Here is an 18,327-nt window from a genome sequence, read left to right on the forward strand (position 1 = left end):
AATCGATAACTGCTACAGTACCAGTAGTTAATTATTCCCTGATAGGTCATTATTGTACCATTAATGAAAAACCTACTTTCCTTTTCGATAAACCAGCTAGAAATAGCATAAAATGAGAGTAAGGTGGTGGACATGATTACACGACTGTTAGAGATTAGGAATGTTTATACGCGTTATTTCCTTTAACCACCTAATTTTTCTATTTTTACTATCTAACGTTGCTTAAGTTATCTTCCCTTACTTAGATACACACCACAATTTGGTGCTGTTAAGAAAATTATCATTTTTTTCAATTTTCAGCAGTAAAAAAGAATGTTCCGACGTATAATGTGATGCCTTTTGTTATTTAGTTGTGATTCTGTTATTCTTTTGTTATTTTACAAACTTTCCTTAATACAAGCCCAGGTAAAGGGCAATTTATGATTTAATTTGAGGGCAATACACCCCTTGACGACAGGCTGAGACAGAAAAAATATCAACCCAAAAGGCGAACAGCCCAAGCTTTCGGTTGCTGTTTAACCTAGTCCAAAATATGTGTATCAGGGCTGATACACTTCTAGGTATATGATATAAAACTTTTCAGAACGGGGTAACCAAGTACGTGGTTTGATTAATTATAACTTCATGGCAAAAAGTGAAGCACGGGTTCATCATATATCGCGGGCAGATATTCATACCTTGGATAGGACATCTTTGGTTAATACAAAAAAGTAGTAAATAGAATGGAACATATTTTTTCCTATTTCAATTTTAAAGAATAGGTTAAGAAAACAGCTAAGAAACAAATCGGACACAGTACACATGTATATACGAAAATGAAACAATAAATAATGTAATCTCAGGCGTATTAAAAATATATATATGAATTGCAGATATAAATTGTTTTGGCATAAATGGACATATTTTTTACATTTCTATCATTTAAAATATAATAATAAGTAGTATAATTTAATTTTGGTATATTATCACGCCGTTGAAAATTTGAAAAATAATTATCATTTTTCGAGGAACATGTCGTCTGACCTTTATTAAAGATGTGTTTAGCTGCACGTTTGACAGGTAGCCCAAAAAATATAATTACAGGACATTAACGGCATCATAACACAGACGGGTGGTGAAATTTAAACGATGATTTTTATATAAAATTATAAACGTTGATCTTATTAGTTCATCTGCAACAACATAAGCAAAAATTTAAACTTACGGTTGTGGTTGTTACAGTGGATCTTTCATTATTTTGAACTACCCTGTAATAATAATATTTTAAGCTATCGATCAGATTTCAAAACAATATCGTTTTTAAAATTTTAAATATAAGCATTGAACAATATAACACGAGCTACTCAGTTTGTTTTGCAGACACCGTTGCAGTTTAAAAACATATGGGTAAATACCTAAATATAATGAATTGATATATGATATGATGATTGAAATTGAAACTCTGTAACAATTGTCTTTTCTTTTTCTTTTACTAGCTTGTCATAAATAACTATACCTAATAATTTAACATGTACATGTAAAATGTTGTTGATTGTAAATATAATTCTCAAAAAACAAAAACAACATTAAATTCGAAATAAACCACTTAGCAATCAATATTACAAACTTGCAATCATAAATCATATGTAAATAATAGAGTAATATTCATTAAATACTTTATGTAATATTACAGTTTCACAAAACATAAAATGTTGGATTTGCCTCCCTTGGAAGATCATAGGCCATCACTCTTATTTGAATGTAGTTAGTGCTCTAACAACTGAATGAAATATGCACCAAGTATTGTCAAAGCAAACATGTAGTAGCTTAGCGACACGGCGTCTGCCCCGCCTCCTCCTGCTGTGTTGTTTGCTGGCGTAGTAGTAGGAGCATTAGTAAGAGAAGGAGTACCCGCAGGCGTAGCCGTAGTGGTACTTTGGCTACTTGTAGATGTGGAGAACACCACTAAAGAAAAAATATTCAATAAGAAGGAAAGGATCATTCTTTGATTTTTCATGGGGATGGTCAGTACAGTCGGTACATAATTAAATACATAATAAAGCTATCATAGCAATATTTTTTTTACATAACAAGTTTTTTAGGAAAGCATACAGTGTATTATCACATGGTGCAAAGAAACTCCATGATGCTGATGAAAATGCCCACTCTAAGCAATGTAACAATGATAAAACTATTTTTAAGTAAAAAACAAAACTTGAGTTGAAGCTCTCACAGACAATTAACACACTTGAAGATTCAAATAGTATACATATACTAAATGGCCTCTCGAGCTACATGCCACAATAATTCCCCCGAGATGATAGGAAAGCCCTGGAGTGTTATGTTGCCCGATGCCGATGAAAGAGTGTAATATAACACTTCATAGTTTTGCTATATATGATAGTAATAATATATTGCTATAAAATCGGTTAACAAACAATAACAAGTGTAGTGTTTGACATATTTTTATATTTATCTAACAATTGATGTATATATTGTAAAATTTGAATCGGTTCATTTAGTTTCAATAATCATAATATTTTACATTAATGCTGCTGTTGTAGAATGCATTATTTAAACAAGCTGAAGTTTCTGAATGTTCTTTCCTTTTTCAAGAAAAAATTCCCAGGTGAAAGGTTGACGTCTCTTGTTTTCAGGACGCTCAAGATGGAGTTGAATTCTCTCATTGTATTTGCCGAATTTACAATCAATTAGATAAAGTATTTAGAGGTTTAAATGAACGAATCGCAGAAGCCGTGCTAACAATTTGATTTTCGATAAACTGTTTCGATGGAGCGAATTTCGACGTTATTATTACCGTCTTCCTTGGAAGACGGTATAAAGATGTGAAATAATTTACAGTCTCCGGGTTGTGCACTTCCTTACCTTTGTGATTGGTAGAAAATAAATGATGTGAAAATTTACATTTATTTCATTGGTTGAAATACTGTTCGGCGCAAGGGAGATAATTTTCTGATGATCTTTTTCATGAACGACTTAGCAAATTTCGTAGATTTCAAATCTTAAAAAGCGAGAAAAGGGAAAAGCAATACCAATTGCTATGAATGAAATTCAGCCTTTCGTTTTCAGGTTCAACTAGTTGAAAGTAACATTCTATAATATTTATTGAAATTATTTGTTTTTCTTTTAGTATTGTTTATTCAAATATTTATACAAAATAAAAAAAATGATGCGGTATGCCAAATATCGGTAAAGTTATTTGCACCTTAGATAGATAAATGCAGAGGTATAATTTTGATTTAATAAAAATAATACAAGTCTACGATCCTACCTAAAATCTCTTTTACCCTATAGTCGATCTCAACTTACAAGCTTGGGTACGCAGTTCTCAATTTTAGACACGCAGGCTTAAACGACACATGACATAAAATGTTCCACTCGCAATGCTATGTAGAGGAAGATGACATTTATATAAAAAGAATTAAACTGTCTTTGATAAATAATTGCTGTTTAGGGTTTGTTCTAAAGACGGTAAGCTTTTTTTAAAAAGCTAAACTTGTTATGGAGAATATTTGAACGTGCGGGTGATGTAATAGTTTTGGGAGAACAATACACCTATTTCCTTTGAAATTGAAACTGTTTCCGGGAAGGCAATATGACTGTTTCCGTTATGATGAAATATTTTATATTGTTACAAGAATATTCAATAGTATATTATCATGTAAAATTCTTGATATAAAAAATTCAATAATTGGAATGTTTGATCGTCCGAAAATACGAACCGGTAATAATACAAGGATTTGCAAGCTACTGAGTTGAAAAGTCAGATTCAACATCTGTCGCATAATTCATATTTGAAGCAGAATATCACCAGAGACTGTTAGATGTTTTTAAATCAAAGTACAGCACGGCCATAAAAGACATAACCATAGTAGGCAAAGTTGCATGTAATACAACAACTCAGCACGGCTGCAAAAACGTTGATTTGAATTTCAATATTTAAAATTTTAAACTTTTTTTTATCATTACAAGTATTTTTTTGTTTTCAAAAGCTTGTTGCTTTTGATAACGTTGAATTGGTGCTTTCATTAAAACCATATAAATTGTTTTTCATTTCCATTTTGAATTAAGATTATATTGTGGTCGTTTACAAACCCACGCCCAATATGTCTCATACTCTAGACTAGTGGTCAACCAAATTTAGCCACAGTGTCTTCTTTCATTTATCGGCTATAGATAAACGTCATATGCCAGTCACGTGATGTCGAATGAAATTTTTTATCGGGCACGGTGTCCGAAAAAAATGTGGGCATATAGGAACGCCCTGTACCTTATAATACACAATTAAGGTACACATCGCCGACAACTTGGATTTGTGTTAACCTGTCACATCAGGTTGAAGTTTAGCTTGAAACTCATCGCTAAATTATCTTGCGACCCTCTCCGTTTCCCCATCGGTCCTTCAACACCTTAGCTTACAACCGATTCAACCAAACGGCGCGTTAAACCTGTCATTAATCAAATTCAGCCATCATATTCTGCCTTAAATATTCGACAAAAGGGTAACGTGAGGACGGAAGTTGAAATAATTGCATCATACTTTAGATAATTCCTTTAAAATATAGCATTGATACCCATCAAATTTGTATTCGATCAACATACGGGTTAAAATAATGAAAGTGGATAATATGTAGGCAATCGGTTTTTAGAACGCAGTTCGCAGTTCGCAGTTCGCAATTGAATAGTGAACTGCGTTCTATAGAACGCAGTTCGCAATTCAAAATTTAGAATTCATATTTGGGGCCCGCTTGCCTTCTATGCAATTGAATAGTGAACTGCGTTCTATAGAACGCAGTTCGCAATTCAAAATTAAGATTTCATATTTGGGGCCCGCTTGCTTTATATGCAATTGAATAGTGAACTGCGTTCTATAGAACGAAGTTCGTTATTCAAAATTTAGAATTCATATTTGGGACCCGCTTGCCTTATATGCAATTGAATAGTGAATTGCATTCTATAGAACGCAGTTCGCAATTCAAAATTTAGAATTCATATTTGGGGCCCGCTTGCCTTATATGCAATTGAATAGTGAACTGCGTTCTATAGAACGCAGTTCGCAATTCAAAATTGAGAATTCATATTTGGGATCCGCTTGCCTTATATGAATTGAATAGTGAACTGCGTTCTATAGAACGCAGTTCGCAATTCAAAATTTAGAATTCATATTTGGGGCCCACTTGCCTTATATGCAATTGAATAGTGAACTGCGTTCTATCTAGAACAATTCAAAATTTAGAATTCATACTTGGGGCCCGCTTGCCTTATATGCAATTGAATAGTGAACTGCATTCTATAGAACGCAGTTCGCAATTCAAAATTTAGAATTCATATTTGGGACCCGCTTGCCTTATATGTACTTGAATAGTGAACTGCATTCTATAGAACGCAGTTTGCAATTCAAATTTAGAATTCATATTTGGGACCCGCTTGCCTTATATGCACTTGAATAGTGAACTGCATTCTATAGAACACAGTTCGCAATTCAAAATTTAGTGCGATTGAATAGTGAACTGCGTTCTATCTAGAACGCAGTACGCAATTCAAAATTTAGAATTCATATTTGAGGCCCGCTTTCCTTATATGCAATTAAATAGTGAACTGCGTTCTATCTAGAACGCAGTTCGCAATTCAAAATTTAGAATTCATATTTGAGGCCCGCTTGCCTTATATGCAATTGAATAGTGAACTGCGTTCTATCTAGAATGCAGTTTGCAATTAAAATTTAGAATTCATGTTTGGGTAGTTTTTAGCTCACCGAAACGAAGTCGGGGGGAGCTTATGCTATACCCTCGGCGTCGGCGTCGGCGTCCGAACCTGGTTAAAGTTTTTGTTGCAGGTCCTGTATCTAAGTTATTACTTGTCCTATCTTCACCAAACTTGCATGGATGATGCATCTTGACCTACTCATGGACTTGAAAGACCTGAATGCTGAATCAGGGCCATGAGTTTCAGATGCTGGAGGAGGTTAAGGTTTTTGGAGCTGGTTAACGTTTTTGGTGCAGGTGCCCTTTGATAGCAATTTATAGGTTACTGCTGGTCCTAACTTTACCAAACTTGCATGGATGGTGCATCTTATGATACTGATGCATCAGACATGCTTTAATGCTGAATCTGAGCCTTAGGTTTCAGATGCTGGATGAGGTTAAGGTTTTTAGAGCTGGTTAACGTTTTTGGAGCAGGTGCCCTTTGATGATTATATCTTAGTTATTACTGGTCCTAACTTCACTAAATTTGCATAGATGGTGCGTCTTATGATACTGATATACCTGGCAGGCTTGAATGCTGAATCTGAGCCATAGGTTTCAGATGCTGGATGAGGTTAAGGTTTTTAAAGCTGGTTAACGTTTTTGGAGCAGGTGCCCTTTGATGATTATATCTTAGTTATTACTGGTCCTAACTTCACTAAATTTGCATAGATGGTGCGTCTTATGATACTGATATACCTGGCAGGCTTGAATGCTGAATCTGAGCCATAAGTTTCGGATGCTGGATGAGGTTAAGGTTTTTAGAGCTGGTTAAAGTTTTGGAGCAGGTGCCCTTTGATGATAATAACTTAGTTATCACTGGTCTTAACTTCACCAAACTTATATGGATGGTGCGTCTTATAATACTGATGCACCTGACAGGCATGAATGCTGAATCTGAGCCATAGGTTTCGGATGCTGAAGGAGGTTAAGGTTTTAAGAGTTTGTTAAAGTTTTTGGAGCAGGTGCCCTTTGATGATTATATCTTAGTTATTACTGGTCCTAACTTCATAAAACTTGCATGGATGATACGTCTTATGATACTGATGCACCTGGCAGGCTTGAATGCTGAATCTGAGGCGTATGTTTCGGATGCTGGATGAGAATTGTTTTTTTGGAACAGGTCACAAATTTTATAGATAATAGCTTGCATAGTTGATTTAACTATAATATAAATGAACTGCAGAGGTAGCTTCAGATGCAGATCTCCATTATCAAAGTTGCTAAAAAAATTATCCTATCTAAAACCTGCTTGATAGATGTGTTCGTTGTTAAATGATATAATATGATTCCTATGATATAGTATTGTATGATATGATACACTATTGTTTTATATGATACAATATTATATCATATATTATATTGTAAAAAGTTATATGATACGATATGATATTGTATCAATTTTTTTTGTACATTATGATATGATATTGTATTGTGATATTGTTATGTATAGTATTGTTTATTATGATACAATATTGTATAATATGATATTGTATAATATCACATATATTATATTTTATCACATGCTATTTCATATGATATTGCAACATAATATAGTATCATATGATATGATATTGTATATAATATATCATATCATATGATACGATATTGTATAAAATGAGATTGGTTTATATAATATATTATTATATCAATATATGAAAATGTATTATATGATATTGTATAATGTGATATTGTATCATATAATACAATAAAGTATACTATGATATTGTATGATTTATATAGTACTATATCACATGATATTGTATCAATTGATATGATACAATGTTGTAGCTAATTTTATTGTATCATATGATACAATATCTTACATTGTATTAAATATGATACAATATCATACAATGCAATATCATGCTATAATATTATACAGTATAATATTGTGATGCATTATGTGATATGATATTGTATCATATATTATTTTAATGTATCATATCATATCAATATCATAATATATTATGATATTGTATTATGTGATCAAATACAATAATGTATAAGAAGATACAATGTCATATCATATGTTACAATATCATATTTCATCATTATTAATTACAGTATTTTATTGTAATATATGATATATATTGTACTGGTATCATAGGATGATATATAGTATTTTATATTATCGTATTGATAAACATTGTATCATATAATACCCTATGAAATGAACATATGATTATTATACAATTTTTATTATATGATATTGTTATACGATATTTTGTCAAAACAGTATCCATGTATATCCAAGATCATTAACTATGATTTTCAAATAATATGATAAAGGTGGTCTCATAAAGGTGATTCCTCAAAAAGGTGATCCCTCGTCTCGGTGAGCTTTGTAATCTGTTATAACCTATGTTTAAGAATCGGGCTTATATGCAATTGAATAGTGAACTGCGTTCTATCTAGAAAGCAATTCGCAAATCAAAATTTAGAATTCATATTCGGGACCTGAATTTTTCAGGGGCATCTACTAGTGGTATTTCACTACCACTGTGAAAATATGGTGATGCAGTTATCTATAGTTTCTGAGAATCGAGCTTATATGCAATTGAATACTGTAGTTTCATTGATATTCAAGGGCATCAATTTTCGTGGATAAAGTGAAAATCACAATATCAAGTATACGTAAATTAGTGGCCAATGAACCTATCAATGCAAAATGTTAATTAAAATTGCACTTCAATGAATATTTAATTTCGTGGATCAACTAAACAATGATTCACGAAATTCATATCCTTATCTAGTGACACACTAGTAACTATATTTTTATTCATATGCACTGATAATAAATGAAAATAATATATATATTTCAAAGTACATTTTATTTATTTTTTATCCATGCTTGCGTGCATGCATATTTCAGCATGCGCAGTCTAATATTTCAGGACACGACTTCCTACTAGACTGTGAAACTTGCAAAGTTGCGTTAGCGCGACGGCGTGTTGTGCAAAGTTGTGTTAGCGCGACGGCGTGTTGTGCAAAGTTGCGTTAGCGCGACGGTGTGTTGTGTACATGTGTTAGCGCAATGTCTCGTTTATCTGAACGCGATGTCACGCTAATGCAAATGGCCCTATCCGGACACCATACAGATCTCAAAAACTATAGATTACTGCCAAATTTCACAGTGGTAGTGAAATACCACTAGTAGATGCCCCTGAAAATTTCGGGCCCCAAAAATGAATTGCGAACAGCGTTCTAGAACGCATTCTAGATAGAACGCAGTTCACTATTCAATTGCATATAAGGCAATCGGGCCCCAAATATGAATTCTAGATTTTGAATTGCGAACTGCATTCTAGATAGAACGCAGTTCACTATTCAATTGCATATAAGGCAAGCGGGCCCCAAATATGAATTCTAAATTTTGAATTGCGAACTGCGTTCTATAGAACGCAGTTCACTATTCAATTGCATATAAGGCAAGCGGGCCCCAAATATGAATTCTAAATTTTGAATTGCGAACTGCGTTCTATAGAACGCAGTTCACTATTCAATTGCATATAAGGCAAGCGGGCCCCAAGTATGAATTCTAAATTTTGAATTGCGAACTGCGTTCTATAGAACGCAGTTCACTTTTCAATTGCATATAAGGCAAGCGGGCCCCAAGTATGAATTCTAAATTTTGAATTGCGAACTGCGTTCTATAGAACGCAGTTCACTTTTCAATTGCATATAAGGCAAGCGGGCCCCAAGTATGAATTCTAAATTTTGAATTGCGAACTGCGTTCTATAGAACGCAGTTCACTATTCAATTGCATATAAGGCAAGCGGGCCCGAAGTCTGAATTCTAAATTTTGAATTGCGAACTGCGTTCTATAGAACGCAGTTCACTATTCAATTGCATATAAGGCAAGCGGGCCCCAAGTCTGAATTCTAAATTTTGAATTGCGAACTGCGTTCTATAGAACGCAGTTCACTATTCAATTGCATATAAGGCAAGCGGGCCCCAAGTCTGAATTCTAAATTTTGAATTGCGAACTGCGTTCTATAGAACGCAGTTCACTATTCAATTGCATATAAGGCAAGCGGGCCCCAAATATGAATTCTAAATTATGAATTGCGAACTACGTTCTATAGAACGCAGTTCACTATTCAATTGCATATAAGGCAAGCGGGCCCCAAGTATGAATTCTAAATTATGAATTGCGAACTGCGTTCTATAGAACGCAGTTCACTATTCAATTGCATATAAGGCAATCGGGCCCCAAATATGAATTCTAGATTTTGAATTGCGAACTGCGTTCTATAGAACGCAGTTCACTATTCAATTGCATATAAGGCAAGCGGGCCCCAAGTATGAATTCTAAATTTTGAATTGCGAACTGCGTTCTATAGAACGCAGTTCACTATTCAATTGCATATAAGGCAAGCGGGCCCCAAATATGAATTCTAAATTTTGAATTGCGAACTGCGTTCTATAGAACGCAGTTCACTATTCAATCGCACTAAATTTTGAATCGCGAACTGCGTTCTATAGAACGCAGTTCACTATTCAATTGCGAACTGCGAACTGCGAACTGCGTTCTAAAAACCGATTGCCTAATATGTACTGTACACAAATCAAGTTTATATACACATGTTTATAAATGCATATGTTTTTAAATATTGACACAAACACACAGTGCATGGAGATCTCATTCACATAAATGTGACATTCTCCGTCCTCCCTTTAGACTAAGACAGTAGATGCCGATTGAGGGGTGTTTTTATCAATGACATGTGTAATGCACTGGAAGACGGAGAGGATTGCAATATAATTTTACTGATGAGTTTCAATTCAACCTGATGGGACAGTTTTAAATGAATCCGAGATCGTAGCACTGAGTACATTGTGCTTTATTAGGTAAATGGTAAGTATTTAATATATAACATCAGCTGCCTTTGTGTCGAGCATTGCTCTACGCATTAAAAAATTATCACGCAGGATTGGAGGCAACATTGATAATGTTAGCCTTCTTGTGACAATGTTTCGTCCCTCGGGGGCTATCATAATCAGTGTTGTTCTCAACCCAGTCAATATTTTTCAAATTTATACATCTTTATATCGAATCATTTCATGACATTGGTTAAATTGAGAAATCTTCGTACATTAATCTGGTTAAATTTAAAACTGTTTATACACGTATTTTGTAAATATAAAACTATAAACCTTCATTTGAATAACATCAAATAAAAACATATTTAATTGAATGTTTAATGGTTACCTTGAAGAATGGTCATTGCCAATAAAAGGGTTATAAGAAGTGTTGATTTCATCTGAAAAGAAAAACAAGCATTAAATCATGAAACTATATTAATCTAAAAAAGGAAACGACTTGCCAACTGTTCATATAGATCTTGCCTTGTGACTCCACTGTTCGACCCTATAGCTCTTATAGTGTGTGTTGTATATATGTCGTTTAATATCACAACCTTATATACATGTAGGCAGATTATGAAATGTTCAGATAATTTATGATGTGTAAATATTTCAGAAAATTTAAATTTCTGTTCCATGAACAAATCACGCCTTCTTTGCCATTTACATAGTGTATTTCCTCGTTCAGCCAATCAGTTGTCTGCATTGTTATCCATGCCCTTCTCCTACATCTAAATCAAATTAAATAAATCTACATTTTTTCTAATCTTTCCAATTTTTTTTAAAACTAATACAAATGTAATCTCAATCTTTGTAAGTTACGACAACCAAACATAGCGATATGGGTCCTTTTTGCATGCCTTGATCCTTTGTATCATAAATTTTGTATATAAACAATAAAACTTTAGTCCAGAATTCAGTGTAATATGTTTCACTGCATTATACCCTTTTATGAAAATCCGTTTATTTAATTGTAGCTAGAATAAAGTCAAGAAGAGAACGGCTGTTAACAAACTATGGTAAACATCTAAATCTTTATCTATAATGATGCAAAAAAGATTTTAAAGAAAAAAAACTGCGAAGTCTGGAATGCTTAATAAAACGCTGTCTTAATACACTTGTCAATGTGGCTTTTTTGCAACCAAATTTGAACCAGTGTAGCTATTGTTTTGCGACTAAATAATAAGAAATGAATTGTTTTTTAAGCATATATCTCAAAATTTTACAAAGAGCACTATTAAAATGGCTCGAATCTTTAAGAATTTCTAATAGGTTTATAATGTATAATTTTCATAAGAATAAAGACGTTAGATGCAACCCCCCCCCCCCCCCACCACACACACACACACACAACTTTGATAAGAGCAAATTCAGACACGTAGTATATTTTTTGAAAAAGGGCATCTAAAAGTACAATGAAACAAGACTGAGTGAGAAATTGAGTAAAAACTGAATATAGCATCAGCCACATAGAACCCCATCCCGTTTTAATAAAAATAAAATAACAAGTTAAGGTGTCAAGCAAGCAAAAACCTTATTAAGCATAACGATGACACAATGATAGTAAAAGACATAAAACACATACACCTATTGTAAATCAACGTTTCAGATTGACAATTTTGTTGTTTCAACTTAAACTCATACTTAAGGTATGATGAAAATAAAACTGTTAGTTTAAACTCAGTCTTTTTCTTATATATAAGACGATTTTTACTGAATTTTTAACATATGTATACGTTAAATGGCTTTATCAGTTATCCTTAATCAAAATTATTTAATGATCCTGAGGAAATTGGGTGCATTTGGTAGAAGAAACTTGAAATTGATCAAATCATATTTAAATTTTGATTATCATAATCAGTAAATATAAGTATCATAATACTTTAATAACTGCCATACCTAGACCGTATAACTTTGTACTATATTATGTTTTAGATACAAGAGAGTGAATGAACTTTTCGTTGAACTCCGAATCATCGAACATGTTTCTATGAAAACATTTTAAACAAGAAAGCGTAAACTGTTTTCTTGCAAAATCAAAAAATGAATACGAGAATTGACCTTGTATTCCATACTGTCAGAGTGCTGGATTTATTTAACTACAAAGTGGCATTAATCCAACAATTCGTAACTATGATAACGTTTACTTCCTCACTTACTAACATTTTGCATCACGGGCCTCAATCTTATGAACATTAGGAACACTGAGATATAAAACAATTTATTTTATAACGTTTTAGCATTTTTCAGTTTGGACTAGAGCATGAACCATTTTGATATAATATAAAATACAATCGATAACGATATGATGACAACAAAATATACATGTTGTTTAAATTTCAATGTTTTTTAAACCACCAAGAAATCTGATTAGGAGAATTCTAAACTGAACCTGTCCACTATCTTGTATAACTATACACATGTTTTACTATTAGATTTCATATCTGTATTTTAAAAATACTTTATGATATCTTGTACAATCGTGTCCGATTTCTGTAAACATTTAAAAGGTCTCGCAATGCAATAAATCATGTTATCAAATCCTTAGCAAATATATCTAAAGAGTATAAGGCAATGATAGAATGAATTTGAAAGTGCAATTTTAAAACGATGACCTGAATTTTTTATCAATTGAAATATAAGAAACTTTAAACTTCTTCTTCCGGGTGGTAAGGTTTTTTATGGATAAGATGTCCTAAATTGTTAAAAGGATGATCTATTAATGCCAAACTTAATCTAGAGTAAAGTCTAATATATCTCCGTGGTTTTATGTTAATAACTGATCCAAAACGATAATGATAGCAACTGACGAATGTTCTATTTAAAATACAATCTCGTAACTAGGCAAGTGTAGATCCAAGGCTCCCAGACTTAAACGATGTACATGTAGTTTCTTGTTTGGTATCCTTCATTGAATGTTTGCACATAGATATTTACCTAAATTAATCATTTAGATTATTTGAATGATGAAACTATTTAAAAAAGGATGGTAATTTTCATTTTCCAATATAGTTATCTATACTTTATCATTATCAAAAAAAAATTTTTAAAAAGCATGTATTGACAAATTTATGACAGAATATCATATCATTCTTCTTATTTCTTGTGAAAAAGGCACAATAAGTAGAAACGTTTAGCTCTGTACATCGATAAAGAAGACAATTTGCGAATTCAGATACTCAATTGGTTTATTCCTTTTTCCTTGAGATTTCCTATTTTACAAGTATATGACATTATTAAGTTTGCAAACCATTTCTTACATTATCTTTAATTAAGTTTTAACGTTTAATGGGTAATCATTAAACCGAATAATAAGCAGGCGACTTTTTTTTCAATTTTATTCCTGGAAATATAAGTATATTTGTCTGCATGACATCATTATGATATGTATTCAGGAATACGAAGGCTTGAAAATTAAGTTGGATTAAAACAAAAGAATCATTTTGAAAATTTACGTTTGATATTGCAGTTTGTGTAGCATATCATTTATGTGATCAGTATAAGATTACCTGTAATGTAAAAAGAAATAATTTTTATATTATTTAGTTTTCATTTCACCAAAAAAAAATGAAGCTGTAAAAGCAATATGGTGGATATATTTTGAAATACTAAATAGGAACTCCTTTAAATTTATCATTTTTAAAAACATGAAAAACATCCAGAATATATAATATTTTGCATTTTGGTAATACATTCGGTAATAAGAAAACAAGGGCTAATAAAAAAAGTTTCGACTACAATGAAAATGGAAACAATTAGTGTATATAAAATAGTACCGTATATACGTTTTTATATATCAGATCATTTATTCAGTTATTACAAAACACAAAAAGTATAGCGTTCATTAGACTTCTAAACACCTGTTTTATTAAATATTCTTGAAATAAGTATTCTTTTACATCTGTAAAAGAAATGATGCTAGTAATAGATCTGCGTACATTAACGGTTTTTTTTACCTTTGCAATTCCATATATGTATTGCTAGCTTGAGGAACTTTGAGGTAAACAGTACATACCATTTCTATTATTAAAATATTTTTTCTATTATTATTATAACAATGTTAACATGCATTTTGTAACCAATACCTATCGGTTGAAAAAAATCAGTCGAAACAGAGAAATAAAACAAATTTGTATTATTTACTATAATAGAATGATTTGTAAGATATAAGTTGGAATTCAGGTTTGACTGAGTTAACAAAAAATGTTTCATATTTTTGTTTAAAAAAATATATTCATATTACGAGGTTTCCATTTATGATAACAGATAGGTTTACCAAACAAAACAACTCCCTTCCCTTCATGTCATTTTAATATACGGCTTATATAACTTTAGTGCGATCAGTTTTATTGTTATTCTATTTTTATGTTTTGCCAATTTTAAGATTTATTACAGTAGAAGAGTAATAACAATCATGTACTTATCTTGACTGATATAAAACAGCCACATATAAAATTATTCTGTACAAATTTATTACCAAAAATATATGCGAAAAAGTATGGGTTTATTGCACATGTCAGTTTTAAACAGTTTAAACAGTTTTGAAAATTTGAATAGTTTCAATCATAATTCTATTTTGATATTTATTTTCATCTGTTTACATGTGTATGTGTTGTTCATTTTAAGGCCCCGCGCTGCGGGCGCCCTATAGTGATCACTCTGTTCGTCCTTCTGTCCATTCGAGATCTCTTCTCTGGAGCATATCCTCTCTCCCCTTGGTGTAATCTGGCTCATACTTTACCGATAAAGAGCCTTTGGATAAAGGGTATGCAGTGACCTTAAATCATGTTTCTACGTCTAAGGTTAAGGTCATAGCAAAATTATATGAAAAATAACTTCTCTCCCCTTAGTCAAATATCTGGCTCATGCTTTACTTACAGAATGCATATGGTCAAAGGGTGTGTTATGACTTTGAATGAAGTTTGTAGATCAAGGGTTAAGGTCATTTGAGGCCACGCAAAAATCTTTTTTTCAGAGCAAATCTATTTTCTACTAAGTCCTATTTTACTTATACGTCGCTTAAGCAGAGCTTCTGAATAAAGGGTGTGCAGTATTTTTGAACCAATTGTATGAAAAATCCTTGTCTAGAGCATTGCCTCTATCACGTTTCCTTTTGTCACATCTGGCTCATACTTTACACACAGGGTGCTATTAATCAAGGTGTATGCAGTAACATTGCATGATGTTTGTAGGTCAAGATCATTTCGGATCACACAAAAGGCTTTTGGGTAAATGGTGTGCAGTGTCTTTGAACCAAGTCAATTTGAAGGTCATAGCAGATCTCTTTATAATCAGTTTTAGGCCGCAGATTATTTCCAATTTGCTTAATCTTGCTCAGGTTGAACAAAAATGCCTGTAACAGAGGGGGAATGAGATTGAATTAAAAGTTCAACCAGTTTGAAAATGTCTAAGCTATAGGTCAAGGTCAAAGCAAAATTCTCTGAAATGCTTTTCATCCTATTGTCCATTTTTTAAGTGGGGCCATTTGAGATGGTCACTCTCTCTATTGACTAAGATTATTTCATTGCCTTTCTATTTATGTCTATTTATGTATGCTTTTTAGAAATATATATGCTAATATAGAAATATTAGCATATATACTTAGAAATCATCTAAAATCTAATCGTCTAAATATGTATTGCTATATCTTACCTCCTGCTAAATTTTAAGAAAATCATTGGCTAACAGCAGTCACGTGGATACTATGTATATTCCATACATTGTCAGTAGAAAATATTACCCCCTTCAAACATTATGACGTCATTTTAGAGCATTATGACGTCAAGTTTCGTACTCAAATTGACACTTGTAATATTATTACAAAAGCTTGATTTGCATTGTTTTACTTACTTTTTATCATAAAAAAGACAGTAGATATAATCGTTACATGGTTTGTAGTTGACCTAGTATGGATAATACATGGTCAGTAAATTCAATATGGGGGTTCGAGCTCCGTTCTCGCTCCATATGGAATTTACTGACTATGTATAAACCATAGTAGGTCAACTACAAACCATGTAACTAATACTACACACTAATAGATCAGCGATCAGCAGATAGCTACAATTCAAAATCCAATAATAAATATATAAAAAAAAAATTGAGAAAATATGCAAAAAAGCTTTTAAGTGGTCAATTTCTACTACAATGTTATGTTTAAAGTTTAAAGTTTCCTAATTGGATTTGATTGAACTGTATGTGATCGTATTATGCAGTTATCGCCCTATGAATTATGGAGGTACCAGAGGTTATAAATCAAGCTTGAAAGATCTGCTTAAAGATAGAAAAAACACGTATTAAGAAAGTATATAACAACAAAGAACCGTGTGATGTAACAACGTTGACAAGACGTCATGAATATCTTGTATGTTTATGAGCATATAAAGGTATTGTGTTCTTCAAGTGTGTTTCAACTAATGAACATCAAAAGCATGCTTGCGCAAGAATCTATTATTATTTGATATAATGTGTATACTAACATGAACAAAGACATATAAAAATATGATTCTTGAGCAGCCATGCACTTTCAATTTTCAAGATTTTGAAGATTAACAACAAAGTAAATTATTTCAATTTTTTTTTGTAATTGCAAAAGCTTAGGTACTTTTTGTGATACCATAAATAGCAATTATTTGACAGCGATGACTTATATCATATTTATCGGATTACTGTATCAAAAAAAAATATACTTGTAATACGTAAACAGTGAATACAGTTCTTTTTTAATTGGAAAAAAGGTGATTTTTAGTGTGCTAATTAAATTAACCATACTTTGAATATTACATGGCAAATATGTTTCTTTTCTTTTACTTCTTTGCGTTCAAATAACGCTCTCATATATATAATAAAAAAACACAGATCTAGATTTACATCTTTTACTTAAAATCTTTAGCCCGCGGTTACGAAATTCTCTCATGGAGTGTTATTTTTTCAGAACTGACAATCTGAATAAATGACTCTCAAAATTTATTACTTGTAAACTTAACATGCAACATGTATGTTTGGTTTTAATCTTCAAAAAAGATGCATTTTCGATGACTTGTCGTAATTTATTTTGAGTTTTAATGCCTGTTACATAACGTTTAACAGTTTTTGTCACGATCTGTTAAAGAAAGGATTTTTGAACACAACCCCACTTATCAAACGAAAACTAATAGATCGCAAGTTCAAACAATAACATCTGAGTTTAAAGAGAGAATGCCTTGCAACCTGCGTATCAGAGGTAGTTTTGAAAGTTTGTGTACACATACAGCGATAATACATCCATTCAGCGACCAGATTAGACTTTAAATTACACAACGATTACCAACGCTATTTTACTGTTTTTGGCTGGCAATTTCAACATAAATTGGAAAATACACAATAGATATGAAATCCTACCTTATTTAACACATTTCAGCCTCTTAGTGCTTGAAATGCCCCGGAGATCACTTTTATGATTGCAGGTACTTTCATAAATACGTAATAGAAATGAAATCTTACCTAATTATTTAAGCTTTCTTGGAGCTTCATATGCCGAGGTCATCTTTTTTATTGCACATACTTTCAATATTTTTAGCATCAATATTATACTTTTGGTTATCAAGTATCAATAAGGCGCATATCCACCAATCATTTGAGATTTTCTTGTCATAAATTACCATAACAATTGAAAAATGAGGGCGAACTTTTTGAAATCTTTTTATATCTGATTTATTACATTTGAAAACAAAC

The 18,327-nt window shown here is 32.1% G+C and overlaps 1 long non-coding RNA gene across 2 annotated transcripts; it reads right to left on the bottom strand.

The window, feature by feature from the left end:
• Window positions 1–1,455: 1,455 nt before the first annotated feature.
• Window positions 1,456–18,191, bottom strand: LOC128156675 (uncharacterized). Of its 2 annotated transcripts, none has more exons than XR_008239745.1 (3): window positions 18,097–18,191; window positions 10,961–11,012; window positions 1,456–1,944 (listed from the first exon to the last, which is right to left on the bottom strand). It is a non-coding gene; the product is annotated as an uncharacterized LOC128156675 (long non-coding RNA). The 2 variants fall into 2 exon arrangements; XR_008239746.1 differs by lacking the exon at window positions 18,097–18,191 and adding an exon at window positions 11,080–11,102.
• Between the last annotated feature and the right edge of the window lie 136 nt (window positions 18,192–18,327).

The sequence above is a fragment of the Crassostrea angulata genome, chromosome 7 (assembly GCF_025612915.1).
Source record: "Crassostrea angulata isolate pt1a10 chromosome 7, ASM2561291v2, whole genome shotgun sequence".
Classification (NCBI taxonomy): domain Eukaryota; kingdom Metazoa; phylum Mollusca; class Bivalvia; order Ostreida; family Ostreidae; genus Magallana; species Magallana angulata.